The following is a 17,250-nucleotide window of genomic DNA, read 5'->3' as shown; positions in this document are numbered from 1 at the left end:
GTTTCCATGGCAGCTGGAAATATCTTGGGTTCTGAACTTTTACCTGGCTGTGGAGTTTTACGTGCCTTGACTGAGGATCTCCACCTTTTTTTAAAGTGTGTGCTCCACCTACATCATTCCATCATCTGGGCTATGGATTTGGAACATAAGTGTCCAAACAGGGTTTCTGGGAGACCTGCTAGGGCAGCTGATGATATGTGAAGTCAATGAGTCAGATGGAGTTGTTTTGGCCCTGGAAGACCTGTGCTTCTGCTTAGGGCAGTTATCATTCAATACCACACTGAGTTCTCCAAGCATCACATCCGCTTTCAGACATATGTGCTGCCAGAGCACTTGGTTTCCATGGCACCTGCAAATGGCTTGAGTGCTGAACTTCTCTCTGGCTGTGGAGTTTAAGCTCCTTGAGTGAGGGTCTACATCTTTGTTATGTGTGAGTGCTCAGCATGCCTCATTCCATCACACTGTACTGAATAGGCACTGGACAGAAATTGAGCAAACAGGGTTTTCACGAGGCCTGCTATGACAGCTGATGGTAATTGAAGTTCCTGAACCAGGTGGAGTTGTTTTGGCACTGGAAGAGCTGTGCTGCTGCTTCAGGCATTTGCCATTCACCACCAAATTTAGATCCCCAAGTGTCACATCCACTTCCAGACACATGTGCTGCCAGAGAACTTGGTTACCAAGGCAGCTGGAAATTCTTGAGCACTGATCTCTCTGGTTGTGGCGTTTTCGTGCCTTGAGTGAGAAACTCCACCTTTGTTTTCTGTGTGTCCTCCACCTACTTGATTCCATAATGCTGGGCTTTGAATATTGGAAAGCAAGTGACCAAACAGGGATTCCTAGATAGCTGCCAGGACAGCTGATGGTATGGGAGGTGAATGAGCCAGGTGGAGTTGTCTTGGCCCTGGAAGATATGTGCTGCTGCTTTGAGCAATTACCGTTCAACACCACAAAGTGTTACCTAGCTTATCAGCCACTTTGAGACATCCGTGCTTCCAGAACACTTAGTTTCCATGCAGCTGGAAATGGCTTGGGAGCTGAACTCTCTGGAGTTATGAGCTCCTAGAGTGAGGATCTCCATCCTTGTTTTGTGTGTGTGCTGAAACTGCTTGATTCTTTTTCACTGGTGTCAATGGGCATTGGACAGGAAGTGAGCAAACATGGTTTCAGGAGACCTGCAAGGACAGCTGAAGGTAATTGATGTGAATGAGGCAGTTGGAGTTGTTTTGGTACTGGAAGACCTATCAGGCTGCCTTGGACTGTGGCCATTCAACAAAACAAAAAGATAGACCCACATCTTTCACCATATACTAAGATCAAATCCAAATGGATAAAAGATTTAAACCTACATCCAGAAACCTTCAAACTTTTGGAAGAAAATGTTGGAAACACACTGCAACACTTAGGGGTAGGCCCTCACTTCCTAAAAAAGACTCCAAATGCGGTAGAAATCAAGACCAAAATAAACAATTGGGACCTCATCAAACTAAGAAGCTTCTGTACAGCTAGAGAAACAATCAACAAAGTAAAAAGGCAACCCACAGAATGGGAGAAGATCTTTGCACACGACATAGGTGATAGAGGGCTGATCTCCAGAATATACAAAGAGCTACAAAACAACCAAAATGTCAAAACAAGCAACCCACTCAAGAAATGGGCATGGGAAATGGGCAAACACTTCACAAAGGAACAAACCCAAATGGCAAATAAACAAATGAAAACATGCTCAAGTTCCCTGGCAATAAGGGAAATTCAAATTAAAACATCAATGAGGTACCACCTAACGCCAGTAAGACTGGCCCACATGAATAAAAGCACCAACAACACTTGTTGGCGAGGTTGCGGGGAAAAGGGAACCCTACTCCACTGCTGGTGGGGCTGCAGGCTGGTACAGCCTCTATGGAAATCAGTAGGGAGAACATTCAAACAACTCAAATACAACATACCATATGACCCGGCAATAGCACTCCTAGGAATATATCCAGAACACTTGTTTTATGAGAAACCAACATGCACTCCTATGTTCACAGCAGCACAATCAGTAATTGCAAAAACATGGAAGCAGCCAAAATGCCCATCAACAGAGGATTGGATAAGAAAGCTATGGTTCATCTACTCCATGGAATACTACTCAGCTATTAAAAAAAAACAAAATGCAGTTCTTTGTGGCCAAATGGGCCAAACTGGAAACCATAATGCTAAGGGAAATGAGCCAATCCCAAAAGGTTAAATACCACATGTTTGCCTTAATTTAAGATGATATGATGTTATGTATAACATGTTATGTTTTGAATGTTATATGTTGTGTATAAACTAAAATTGAAATGTCAATGATGTGGTCACAGAAGGTGGCTGGGAACTCGCATTTACTTTTAACATATTGGTTACTCATTACTATGTCAATTAATTCCATGGTGATGTAAATTTTTGCTGATGGTATGTTGGAGCTTTTAAGTGATCGGGATGATAGTCTGCTGGCTCTGTCTTCAGACCAGAGAGTGTATACCTAAGAAGCCGTTGAACTTGACTGGACAATAGGATGCTGGACTCTATGTTTGGTATATGCTTGCAATGGGGGAATCTCAACTGAACTTGAACTGTGGTTATGCAACAAGGTGGAGGAATCCACCATGGTGGGAGGGTTTGAGGAGGGGTGGGGAGAATCCCAGTACCTATGAAACTGTGTCACATAATACAATGTAATTAATGAATTTAAAATAAAATTACTAAAAAAACACACTGTTTCCTAGGTGGCACATCCAGTGTTAAACATATGTGCTGCCAGAGCACTTGGTTTCCATGGCAGCTGAAATTGGCTTTGGCCTTAAACTTCCCTCTGAGGGATTTTGAGCACCTTGAGTGTGAATCTCCATCTTTGTTTTGTGTGGCTTCCCAATCTGCTTGATTCCATTCCATAGGGCTCAACGGGCATTGGACAGGAAGTGACCAAACAGGGTTTCCGGGAGATCAGCCATGATAGCTTATGTTATGTGAAGTGAATGAGCCAGGTGGAGACGTTTGGCACTGGAAGGCCTGTGCTGTTGTTTCATGCAATTGCCATTCACCACCACACTTTGTTCCCTAGGTGTCCCATCCACTTTCAGACATATGTGCTGCCAGAGCATTTGGTTGCCATGGCAGGTGGAAATGGCTTTGATGCTGAACTCCTCTCTTGCTCTTGAATTTTCAGCCTTATGTGTAAGGATCTCCATCTTTTTTCTTTGCACATGCTGAACATGCTTGATTTGATCACACAAGGCTCAATTGGCATTGAACAGGAAGTGTTCAAATAGGGTATCTGGTAGACCTGTAAGGAGAGCTGATGGTATGTGATTTGACTGATGTGAGTCGAGTTTTTCTGAAACTGGAAAAGCTGTGCTGCTATTTTGGGCAGTTGCAATTCACCACCACAGTGAATTCCCCAGGTGTCACATCCACTTTCTGATATATGTGCTGCCAGAGCACTTGGTTTCCATTGCAGTTGGAAATGGCTTGGGTGCTAAACCTGTTCTTTGGTTCTGGAATTTTTAGCGCATTGAGTGAGGATCTGTTTTGTGTGTGTGCTCAACATGCTTGATTCCATTCCCTTGGGCTCAATAGGCATTGGACAGTAAGTGACCAAACAACGTTGCCGGGGACCTGCTAGGAGAGCTGATTTTATGTGAAGTGACTGACCCTGTTGGAGTTGTTTTGGCACTGGAAGGCCTCTGCTACTGCCTCGGGCTGTTGCCATTCACCACCTAAATGTTTTTCCCAGGTTTCACCTCCACTTTCAGACATATGTGTTGCCAGATCACTTGTTTCCAAGGCAGCTGCAAACGGCTAGACTTCTGAACTTTTCTCTTGTTGTCGAGTTTTGTGTGGGGAATCAACCTGCATGTTTAATCCCATTAGGCTCAATGGTCACTGGACAGAAAATGACCAAACAGGGTTTCTATGAGACCTAACAAGAGAGCAGATAGTATGTGACATGAATGAGGCCTTGGTTTCCATGGTAGCTGCAAATGGCTTGTGCGCTCAATTTCTCTCTGGATATCGAGTTTTGAGCACCTTGAGTGAGGATTTCCATCTTTGTTACATGTGTGGGTGTTCAGACAGCCTGATTCCATCACACTGGGCTGAGTGGGCTTTGGACAGAAAGTGACCAAATAGGGTATGCAGGAAACCTGATAGGACTGCTGATTCTATATGAATTGAATGAGCCAGGTGGAGTTGTTTTGGCACTGGAAGAGTTTTGCTGCTCTTTCAGTCAATTGCAGTTCACTACCACACTGAGTTCTCTAGATGTTGCAGCTGCTTTCAGACATATGTGCTGCCAGAGCACTTGGTTTCCATGACAGCTGGACATGGATGGGCACTAAATTTCTCTCTTGGGGTGGAGTTTTTGACGCCTTAATGAGGATCTCCTCCATGTTTTCTGCTGGTTCTCAGCCAGCTTGATTCCATTGCACTGGGCTCTGTTGTCATTGGACAGGAAGTGATCAAACAGGATTTCCGGGAGACTTGTGAGGACAGCTCATTCTATGTATAGTGAATGAGCCAGATGGAGTTATTTTGCCACTGGAAAACCTGTGCTGCTGCTTCATGCACTTGCCATTCACCACTACACTGAGTTTTCCAGTTGTCACAGCCACTTTGATACATATGTGCTGCCAGAGCACTTGGTTTCCATGGTAGGTAGAAATGGGTTGTGCGTTGAATGTCTCTCTGGATGTCGGCTTTTGAGCGCCTTGAGTGAAGATCTCCATCTTTGTTTAGTGTGTGTGCTCAACCTGTATGTTTCCATCCCATTGGGCTCAATGCTCATTGGACACAAAGTGACCAAACAGGATTTCCGGGAGACCTGCTAAGAGAGCTGATTGCATGTAAAGTGAATCAGACTCGTGGAGTTGCTTTCACATTGGAAGGCCTGTGCTACTGCTTTGGGCAGGTGCCATTCACCACCACCTAAATGATTTTCCAAGGTTTCACATCCACTTTCAGACATATATGCTGCCAGATCACTTGTTTCCAAGGCAGCTGCAAAAGGCTAGGGTGCTGAACTTTTCTCTGGTTCTCGAAATTTAGCGCCTTGAGTGAGGATCTCCATCTTTGTTTAGTGCAGTTTGATTCTTTCAAATTTTGCTAAATTGGTATTGGACAGGAAGTGACTAAACATGGTTTCTTGGACACCTGCCAGGACAGTTGATTGCATGAGAAGTGAATGAGCCAGGCAGAGTTGTTTTGGTACTATAAGACCTGGGCTCCTGCTTCAGGCAGTTTCCTTTCATCACAACACTGAGTTCCCTAGGTGTCCCATCCAGTTTCAGACATATGTGCTGCCAGAGCACTTGGTTTTCATGGCAGCTGGAAATGGCTTGGGCGCTGATCTTCTCTCTGGTTCTGGATTTTTTCGCGCCTTGTGTGAGGATCTCCATTTATGCTTACTGTGTGTTCTCAACCTGTTTGATTCCATCACACTGGGCTCAATTGGCAGTGGAGAGGAAGTGACCAAACAGGTTTTTTGGGAGACCTGTCAGGATAGCTGTGAAGGTATGTGAAGTGAATGAGCCAACTGGAGTTGTTTTGGCACTGGAAGACCTGTGCTGGTTTTTCGAGCAGCCTCCATTCACCACAACACTGAGTTTCCTAGGTGTCACATCCACTTTCAGACATCTGTGCTACCACTGCACTTGGTTTCCATGGCAGCTGAAACTGGCTTGGGCGCTGAAATTCTCTCTGACTCTGGATTTTTTCCCACCTTGTGTTAGGATTTCCATCTATGTTTTCTGTGTGTGCTCAACCTGCTTGATTCCATCCCCCTGGGCTCAATGGGCATTGGACAAGAAGTGACCACGCATGGTTTCTGGGAGTCCTGCTAGGACAGCTGATGGTAGGTGAAGTGAATGAGCCAGTGGAGTTGTTTTCACACTGAAGACCTGTGCTCATGCTTGTTGTAGTTGCCATTCACCACTACACTGTGTTCCCTAGGTACCACATCCTGTTTAAGACTTATATGCTGTCAGAGCACTTGGTTTCCATGGCAGTTGTAAATGGGAAGACTCACAAGATGGCTGACATAGGAGGATGACTGTGAGGGAGCTCACAGACAGAGGGCAAGAACGTGACAAAAGCGTAAGAGGAGGAGCATAGAACTCTAGGGAGAAGAACGTGAAGTTCCCTGGACAGTGTGGAGCCAAAAAAATCCACACAACTCGGAAGAGCAACCAGGGAAAAACAAAACAAAGGGCAGGGAAGACGACTTTCCGCTCCTGACCTGCTGAGTCACCTTTGAGTGCAGCTGCTGAAAGCCGCAGACGAACCCGCAGACACTGTGGCCGTGAGGAACGGCGGTGATTGGAACCCGCTGGCATCTGCCCTCCCTGGTCGCCAAGCCCCCCCGGGACCTGCACCAGCCTCAGATTCCAGGTTCCATCCGCCTGCAACTGCCGGTACCTGCAACGGACACAGTAGCTGGCACACGCACCCGCGGCGAGGGTTACCCCCAGAGGAAAAGGCAGACTGCAAGAACCTGAGGTTTGAGTGAGTTGGGTGGGGACAGTGGTGGGTTAGAGGCTCTGGGAGTTGGCCCCCAGGGGCAGAATCAGGCTGGACATCAAGACGCATTGGTTCCAGTGGAAGACAGGCATGCAAACACAACCAACCCAGCAACTGCAACAAGCAGCTGATCGGGCTGATGGGCTGTGCCGGGCCCTCGACTTGCTAGTATAGACAGAATCTGGACTGGGAATACCTCAGACACAGAAGAGATCTGTGGGGATCTCCCATTGAAACTGCTGCACTCAGAACCCTAACCATGAGAAGACAGAGGACAGAACAAGTCAATCACCCACTTCAGCCACGTATTGGCAGAGAAAACCTGGGCAAACGCAGACTCTAAGATGGACTGTGTCAATCAGTGTATGTTGCAGAGGCCTCATCGTGCTTACAGTTGCATGATTGGCAGCAATTCATGACTATCAAAACCACTTGAGAAACAAAGAAACAAACAAGAAACCCACTTGAGCAGGACTCTCGCAGCATGCCCCACATCAGGGTCTTGGGGTCTGGAGGAGACTGGGTGGGGCTTCTTCCTTTATCTCCCTCCCCATTTACCCCCAGATACAGTCAAAGAAGAGGATGTGGAAATAATAGCCTTACTCACTGTCCTGTAGCCCTTGAACCTTTTGACCCAAATCAACTACGTAAAGATTGTCAACAATAGAATTCCACAAAAACAAAAGGAGTTAGGGTTAGCTTTAGGAGTTTGATTTCTGTTGGAGCTAGGGATGCACTTAGTAGCAGTAGTAGAAATCGGGTCATGATTTGGTCTAGGGGTATGATCAGGTAAAGTCTAGGGCTTGGCTTAGAGTTACAGAAAGGGCTGGCCTCAGGGAAGATTTGTTTCAGGAAGCCGGCTGGTTCAGAATGAAGGGAATATTTAGTGTTGTTTTTGACACTTGGGGCTATGACTCTGCTTGGTTTTCTGTTGAGCTTGAATGCTCCTATTTCAGTTAGATTGTTGTAAGAATGTTGGGATTACAATTGGCGTAGGACTAAGGTTAGGGCGAGGAGTAGAGATGGACAAGGATTAAGGTTAGTATTTGGGACAGGGTTAAGTCAAAGCAGAGGTCGGTGAGAGTAGCGCTAGGTGTAAGATTAGAATTAGGGCTACTTCTATAGGAAGAGTTGAGACTAACAATGCCTGTAAGGCTGACTGAGTCGCTTGACTTTTCATAGATGTAATCAGCAGACAGGCTAGAGGCCTAATCCTAAACCTCACATTGACAATAGTCATAATTTCAAACTAGAGTAGCCATAACTATTTTTGCTTTTAAGAATTACGATGTTTTATTGGAAAGTAAGATATGTGGCACTTACCAATCCCTATTTCAAAGACTACCAAAAATATGTATTACAACCTAGAGCACATCCAAAGCAAGACAGGTTGATCTCCAACCCTAGCCATCATCCTAACCCGCTTGCTGATACTTGCTCTAGCTCTAGCTCTAGCCCCAATCCTAAAAGTGATCCTAGCCCTAAACCCAACCAAATCCCTAGTCCAACACCAACTCCAACCCTGACACAGATGGAAACATCACTGTCATACTAAGCCTAGCTCTAACACTGAACCCAATCCCAGCGACATTTCTAAACCTAAACCGCAATGCTAATGTGAATCATCACCCTCATTGGAACACTAAGCCTAAATCCAACTGTAGCCTACAACTTCACCGCAAGATTTGCACCTAACACTAGATTTGGACCTAACCTTAATCCTACAACAACTTTCACACTAGCATTAGCCCACACCCTAACATGAACTCTAGCTCTAAGCATAATCATTCGGACATAGACTAGAACCTCACCATGATACTCAAATTCACACAAAACAACCTCTTCATCCTCAATGGAGCCACAGCTTTCATCCTAACCTCAAGAGTAACCCTAACTGTATTCTGAATCCACACAGTCCTTTCCACAGTCCTAACAATAACCCTCCATCAAAGCACTAACTCAAACCAAGCCTGAACCAGAAATGAAACTCAAACTCTCTATCCAGCGTTAATCCAAACACTATTCTTACCTAGTACTAATCCTCACACAAATCCTCCTTCATGCCTCATACAAAACCTAAGTCTGGACCTAATCTTATTTGTCAGTTGAACCCTCACCCTCACCCTCACCCTCACCCTAACCCTAATCCTAACCCTAACCCTAACCATTGGGATAACCATAACTCAAATCTCAAAACCTCACAGTAACCTCACTACTAGACTTGACCTTTAGCATTAGACCTAGCTCTCACCTTAATTCCACCTAAGCATAATCCTTGCTCTATTCCGACTAGTAACCCAAATCAGAAACCTGAGTGAACCTTAACACTCCACCTTGCCCTAACGTGAAATCTAGGCTTTGACATCACTGCAAATATAAGCCTAGATAGCATTCGAAAACTGATTCCAACCCTGTATCCAACCATGGTATTGATCCCAACCATTTCCCGGAAGTCATCTCTTTTACACTATGGTGACCCACTTACATGACACTGTACTGCACTAGGAAAACTTCACAGAGAACAATGACAGGAAATGGGATGTAAGGTCTGCCTATGGAAATCAGCTTGGCTTGGCTCTTCCACATTACATAGGTTATTCCACACACTACCTCTAATGGAGAACTAGGATTAGATTAGCTCCTTGAAGAGACACAAGGATTCTCATCGACAGAAAATGGAAATGCTTTCAGAGAACCGCTGATGAAAAGGTCCTAGGCTTCAACACATTGTCAGCGGATTTGCAAACTCACACACTCACGCTCTGCGAGCTTCCATGGAGTCTGCACATCTTCTCTGCTAGCTCCTGTGGCGAGAAGGAACAAAGAAAGCAGAGCTTGAAGCACTCACCATCTTTCTCTACTCCACAGAGGAGGCTGCTTCTCACCATGGATTGTCTAGAATGCTGAGGCTAAAGGATTCCGGGCTGCTATGACCAGGCAGCTGCTGATTGGACAGCTTGTAGGGCCACACAGCCCTGTGAGGTCTTAGAGATGCAGCCAATCAGAATGCTCCCTGTCATCAGGACAGCCACAGGGAGTGAAGTGAGTGAAGCAAGAGTGATGCCCGAGCGTGTGCTGGGCAGAATCAGGCTGGACAGCAAGACGCATTGGTTCCAGTGGAAGACAGGCATGCAAACACAACCAACCCAGCAACTGCAACAAGCAGCTGATCGGGCTGATGGGCTGTGCCGGGCCCTCGACTTGCTAGTATAGACAGAATCTGGACTGGGAATACCTCAGACACAGAGGAGTTCTGTGGGGATCTCCCCATTGAAACTGCTGCACTCAGAACCCTAACCATGAGAAGACAGAGGACAGAACAAGTCAATCACCCACTTCAGCCACGTATTGGCAGAGAAAACCTGGGCAAACGCAGACTCTAAGATGGACTGTGTCAATCAGTGTATGCTACAGAGACCTCATCATGCTTACAGTTGCATGATTGGCAGCAATTCATGACTATCAAAACCACTTGAGAAACAAAGAAACAAACAAGAAACCCACTTGAGCAGGACTCTTACAGCATGCCCCACATCAGGGTCCTGGGGTCTGGAGGAGACTGGGTGGGGCTTCTTCCTTTATCTCCCTCCCCATTTACCACCTGATACAGTCAAAGAAGAGGATGTGGAAATAATAGCCTTACTCACTGTCCTGTAGCCCTTGAACCTTTTGACCCAAATCAACTACGTAAAGATTGTCAACAATAGAATTCCACAAAAACAAAAGGAGTTAGGGTTAGCTTTAGGAGTTTGATTTCTGTTGGAGCTAGGGATGCACTTAGTAGTAGTAGTAGAAATCAGGTCATGATTTGGTCTAGGGGTATGATCAGGTAAAGTCTAGGGCTTGGCTTAGAGTTACAGAAAGGGCTGGCCTCAGGGAAGATTTGTTTCAGGAAGCCGGCTGGTTCAGAATGAAGGGAATATTTAGTGTTGTTTTTGACACTTGGGGCTATGACTCTGCTTGGTTTTCTGTTGAGCTTGAATGCTGCTATTTCAGTTAGATTGTTGTAAAAATGTTGGGATAATGATTGGCGTAGGACTAAGGTTAGGGCGAGGAGTAGAGATGGACAAGGATTAAGGTTAGCAGAGGTCGATGAGAGTAGCACTAGGTGTAAGATTAGAATTAGGGCTATTCTACAGGAAGAGTTGAGACTAACCCTGCCTGTAAGGCTGACTGAGTCGCTTGACTTTTCATAGATGTAATCAGCAGACAGGCTATAGGCCTAATCCTAAACCTGACATTGACACTAGTCGAAAATTTATGCTAGAGTAGCCATAACTCTTTTTGATTTTAACAATTATGACGTTGTATTGGAAAGTAATATATACAGTACTTACCCAATCCCTAGATCGAAGACTAGCACAAATACGTATTACAACCTAGAGCACACCCAAAGCCAGACAGGTTGATCTCCAACCCTGGCCATCATCCTAACCTGCATGCTGATACTTGCTCTAGCTCTAGCTCTAGCCCCAATCCTAAAAGTGATCCTAGCCCTAAACCCAACCAAATCCCTAGTCCCAACACTACTCCAACCCTGACACAGAAAGAAACATCACTGTCATACTAAGCCTAGCCCTAACACTGAACCCAATCCCAGCGACACTTTTAAACCTAAACCACAATGCTGATGTGAATCATCACCCTCATTAGAACACTAAGCCTAAATCCAACTGTAGCCTACAACTTCACCGCAAGATTTGCACCTAACACTAGATTTGGACCTAACCTTAATCCTACAACAACTTTCACACTAGCATTAGCCCACACCCTAACATGAACTCTAGCTCTAAGCATAATCATTCGGACATAGACTAGAACCTCACCATGATACTCAAATTCACACAAAACAACCTCTTCATCCTCAATGGAGCCACAGCTTTCATCCTAACCTCAAGAGTAACCCTAACTGTATTCTGAATCCACACAGTCCTTTCCACAGTCCTAACAATAACCCTCCATCAAAGCACTAACTCAAACCAAGCCTGAACCAGAAATGGAACCCAAATTCTCTATCCAGCATTAATCCAAACACTATTCTTACCTAGTACTAATCCTCACACAAATCCTACTTCATGCCACATACAAAACCTAAGTCTGGACATAATCTTATTTGTCAGTTGAACACTCACCCTCACTCTCACCCTCACCCTCACCCTAACCCTAACCCTAACCATTGGGATAACCATAACTCAAATCTCAAAACCTCACAGTAACTTCACTACTAGACTTGGCCTTTAGCATTAGACCTAGCTCTCACCTTAATTCCACCTAAGCATAATCCTTGCTCTATTCCTATTAGTAACCCAAATCAGAAACCTCAGTGAACCTTAACACTCCACCTTGCCCTAACCTGATATCTAGGCTTTGACATCACTGCAAATATAAGCCTAGATAGCATTCGAAAACTGATTCCAACCCTGTATCCAACCATGGTATTGATCCCAACCATTTCCCGGAAGTCATCTCTTTTACACTATGGTGACCCACTTACATGACACTGTACTGCACTAGGGAAACTTCACTGAGAGCCGTGACAGGAAATGCGATGTAAGGTCTGCCTATGGAAATCAGCTTGGCTTGGCTCTTCCACATTACATAGGTTATTCCACACACTACCTCTAATGGAGAACTAGGATTAGATTAGCTCCTTGAAGAGACACAAGGATTCTCATCAACAGAAAATGGAAATGCTTTCATAGTACCGCTGTTGAAAAGGTCCTAGGCTTCAACACATTGTCAGCGGATTTGCAAACTCACATTCAAGGGAAACCCAACTCCACACACTCACGCTCTGCGAGCTTCCATGGAGTCTGCACGTCTTCTCTGCTAGGGCCTGTGGCGAGAAGGAACAAAGAAAGCAGAGCTTGAAGCACTCACCATCTTTCTCTACTCCACAGAGGAGGCTGCCTGTCACCAGCGCTTTTCTAGAATGCTGAGGCTACAGGATTACAGGCTGCTATGACCAGGCAGCTGCTGATTGGACAGCTTGTATTGCTACACAGCCCTGTGAGGTCTTAGAGATGCAGCCAATCAGAATGCTCCTTGTCATCAGGACAGCCACAGGGAGTGACGTGAGTGAAGCAAGAGTGATGCCCGAGCGTGTGCTGGGCAGAATCAGGCTGGACAGCAAGACGCATTGGTTCCAGTGGAAGACAGGCCTGCAAACACACCCAACCCAGCAACTGCAACAAGCAGCGGATTGGGCTGATGGCCTGTGCCGGGCCCTGGACTTGCTAGTATAGACAGAATCTGGACTGGGAATACCTCAGACACAGAGGAGTTCTGTGGGGATCTCCCCATTGAAACTGCTGCAATCAAAACCCTAACCATGACAAGACAAAGGACAGAACAAGTCAATCACCCACTTCAGCCACGTATTGCCAGGAAAGCTGATGGTATGTGATGTTGATGAGTAAGGTGGAGTTACTTTGGCACTGGAAGAGCTGTGCTTCGGAATGTTGAAATTTACCACCACACTACCTTCCATAGGTGCCATATCCACTTACACACATATGTGCTGCAAGAGCACTTGGTATCCATGGCAACGGGAAATGGCTTGGGCGCTGAACTTGTCTTTGGCTGTGGAGTTTTGAGCGCCTTGAGTGAGGACCTACATGTTAGTTGTGTGTGGCGGGTCAAGCTGCTTGTTTCCATCACACTGTGCCCACTGGGCATTGGACCAGAAGTGACCAAACAGAGTTTCCAAGATAGCTGTCAGGACAGATGATGGTATGTGAAGTTCATGAGCCAGGTGGAGTTTTTTTGGCACTGGAAGAGCTGTGCTGCTGCATCGGGCAGTGGCCTTTCACCACCACACTGTTTTCTCTATGTGTCACATCCACTGTTCCACATAAGTGCTGCCAGAGCACTTGGTTTCCATAGCAATGGGAAATGGCTTGTGCGGTGAACTTTTCTTTGGCTGTGGAGTTTTGAGCGCCTTGAGTGAGGAGCTACATGTTAGTTTTGTTTGGGTGCTCAACCTGCTTGTTTCCATCACACTGTGCCCAATAGGCATTGGACATCAAGTGACCAAACAGGGTTTCCTACATAGCTGCCAGAACAGCTGATGGTATGTGAAGTTGATGAGCCAGGTGGAGGTGTTTTGGCACTGGAAGAGCTGTGCTACTGCTTCGGGCAGTGGCCATTAACCACCACACTACGTTCAATAGGTGTCATATCCACTTACACACATAGGTGCAGCCAGAGTACTTGGTCTCCATGGCAACGGGAAATGGCTTGGGCGCTGAACTTGTCTTTGGCTGTGGAGTTTTGAGCACCTTGAGTGATTAGTTACATATCAGTTGTGTTTGGGTGCTCAAGCTTCTTGATTCCATCACACTGGTCTTAAAGGGAATTGGATCGTAAGTGACCAAACAGGGTTTCCTAGATAGCTGGCAGGACAGCTGATGGTATGTGAAGTTCCTTAGGCAGGTGTAGTTGTTTTGGCACTGGAAGAGCTGTGCTGCTGCTTCTGGCAGTTGCCATTCACCACCACACCCTTTTCTCTATGTGTCACTTCCACTGTTCCACATATGTGCTCCCAGAGCACTTGGTTTCCATGGCAAGGGCAAATGGCTTAGGCGCTGAACTTGTCTTTGGCTGTGGAGCTTTGACAGCCTTGAGTGAGGAGTTACATGTTAGTTGTGTTTGTTTGCGCAAGCGGCTTGTTTCCATCACACTGGGATATGGGCATCGGACCGCAAGTGACCAAGCAGCGTTTCTTAAAAGGCTGCCAGGACAGATGATGGAATGCTATGTTCATGAGCCATGTGGAGTTGTTTTGGCACTGTAAAGCTGTATTGTTGATGCACCGGGCGTTGTCATTCATCAGAGAACACACATTCCCTTGGTGTCACATTCAGTGTTCCACATATGTGCTGCCAGAGAACTTGGTTTCCACGGCAACGCAAAATGGCTTGGACGCTGAACTTGTCTTTTGCAATGGAGTTTTGAGCGCCTTGAGTTAGGAGCTCCATGTTAGTTGTGTGAGGGTGCTTCAACATGCTTGATTCCATCACACTGAGCCCAATGGGCATTGGAGCGGAAGTGACCAAAGAGGGTTTCCAAGATAGCTGCAAGGACAACTGTTGGTATGTGAAGTTCATGAGCCAGGTGGAGTTGTTTTGGCTAAAGAAGAGTTGTGTTGCTGCTTCGGACAGTTGAAATTCACCACCACACTATCTTCCTTAGGTGTCATATCCACTTTCACACATATGTGCTGCCAGAGCACTTGGTTTCAACGGCAACGCAAAATGGCTTGGGTGCTTAACTTGTCTTTGGTGGTGGAGTTTTGAGCGCCTAAATTGAAGAGCTCCATGTTAGTTGTGTGTGGGTGCTCAACATGCTTGATTAAATCACACTGGGCTCAAAGGGAATTGGACCAGCAGTGATCAAACAGGGTTTCCTAGATAGCTGCCAGGACAGCTGATGGTATGTGAAGTTGATGAGCCAGGTGGAGTTGTTTTGGCACTGGAAGAGCTGTGCCGCTGCTTCGGGCAGTGGCCATTCACCACCACACTACCTTCCCTTGGTGTCATATCCACTTACCCACATATGTGCTGCCAGATCACTTGGTTTCCATGGCAACGGGAAATGGCTTGGGCTCTGAACTTGTTTTTGGCTGTGGAATTTTGAGCACCTTGACTGAGGAGCTCCATGTTAGTTTTGTTTTGGTGCTCAAGCTGCTTGATTCCATCCCACTGCTCCACTGGGCGTTAGACCGCAAGTGACCAAACAGGGTTTCCTAGATAACTGCCAGGACAGCTGATGGTAAGCGAAGTTCATGAGCCGGGTGGAGTTGTTTTGGCACTGGAAGAGCTGTGTTGCTGCTGCTTGGGGCTGTTGTCATTCATCAGAGAACATACATTTCCTTGGAGTCACATTCAGAGTTCCACATATGTGCTGTCAGAGCACTTGGTTTCCATGGCAACGGGAAATGGCTTGGGATCCAAAGTTATCTTTTGTTGTGGTATTTTGAGCGCCTTGAGTGAGGTGCTACATGTTAATTTTGTTTGGTTGCTCAAGCTGCTTGATTCCATCACACTGGGCTCCATGGGAATTGGACCACAAGTGATCAAGCAGGTTTTCCTACATAGCTTTCAGGATAACTGATGGTATGTGAAGTTCATGAGCCAGGTGTAGTTTTTTTGCACTAGAGGAGCTGTGTTGCTGCTTCGAAAATTTGAAATTCACCACCACACTAGCGTCCTCAGGTGTAATATACACATTCAGACGTATGTGCTGCCAGAGCACTTGGTTTCCATGCCAACGGGAAACGGCCTTGGTCCTGAATATGTCTTTGGCTGTGGTTTTTTGGGCGCATTAAGTGAGGAGCTTCATATTAGTTTTCTGTGAGTGCTCAAGCCGCCTGATTTAATCACACTGGGCAAAATGGGCATTAGACCGCAAGTGACCAAACAGGGTTTCCTAGATAGTGGCAGGACAGCTGATGGTATGTGAAGTTGATGAACCAGGTGCAGTTGTTTTGGCACTGGTAGAGCTGTGCTGCTGCTTCGGGCAGTGTCCGTTCACCACCACACTAACTTCCCTAGGTGTCATATCCACTTTCCTTCTTCTTTTTTTTTTTTTTTTTGTAAGCCTTGTGTGCTTTATTATCTTTAATTTCCCACTCTTGAGAAGTATCCTTAAATTTTTCATTTCTTTAGTTTTAGCACATATGTTCTCAATTTTTCCTGCATCAATTTATATTTTTTTTGTGAATTGCAGTTGGTAAAACATTTCTTAATGTGTGAATGTACATTTATTTTTCATCTCTGCAACAGGATTGAAAAATGTGTGCATGACAAATACTTAATTGGCTCCCTGTGACTGTCAGCTAGGGCAAGTGCTTAATGAAAGCTTATTGAAGACTCTTGGTTTACAGCCTTTATTTGCCACCAAATACAGAAAACATAAAGGAAAAGACTGTTGATTGGATTTTATCTTTGAATTTGTATATTAAATCATGATGAATTTAAAAATGAAAACATAAGTAAAACAGAGACAAAATAGATAATATTTATGACACATAGACTTTATTCATGCATAAGCTACTAACTGCAAATTGATGATGAAAGAATGTTCCAATGCGTAAATGGGCAGATGATATTACCATACTTTGAAATGAAGCACACATGATAGACCCATGTGGAATATCAATATGGCTTTTCAGTCTTGTAGATATTATATATATATTGGAGATATTTTCAGAAACGAATAAGGAAAATATTTTTTGAAACACGTTTTGATTGCATATTTGTGAAAGTGATCATTTCAAAACATTGCTAAAAGCAAATCTGAAGAAATCAGTTTCCCATTTGAAATGGCTTCTACCTCTACTTTACACTAAGAATTAAAATATATATGTTTGTGTACATGTATTTGCTTGTGTGAAGAATTTAAAAGAGCTGGAGACACATACATGCACACACAGATAAACAGAGAATGAGAGAGCGAGAAAGAAAAAGAGAGAGAGATCTCTTCTCTTCTGGTCACTCCCCAGATGACTGCAATGTCCAGTACTGGGTCATGCTGAAGCCAACAACCTGGAGCACCTTCCAGCCCAAGCACTCACAACACTCATGCTGTGTTTCAGTGCTTCTTAGCTTGTTTCTAGGGAACTGGATCAGATGCAATGTAGCCAAAATACTGGTGTGCCAGTCTGAGCTTGACCTGATGTACTACAATGCCAGCCCTGTATTCCCTAATGCT

The sequence above is a fragment of the Ochotona princeps genome, chromosome Y (assembly GCF_030435755.1).
Source record: "Ochotona princeps isolate mOchPri1 chromosome Y, mOchPri1.hap1, whole genome shotgun sequence".
In the NCBI taxonomy this organism is placed as follows: domain Eukaryota; kingdom Metazoa; phylum Chordata; class Mammalia; order Lagomorpha; family Ochotonidae; genus Ochotona; species Ochotona princeps.
Note: the sequence above shows the minus strand (reverse complement) of the source record.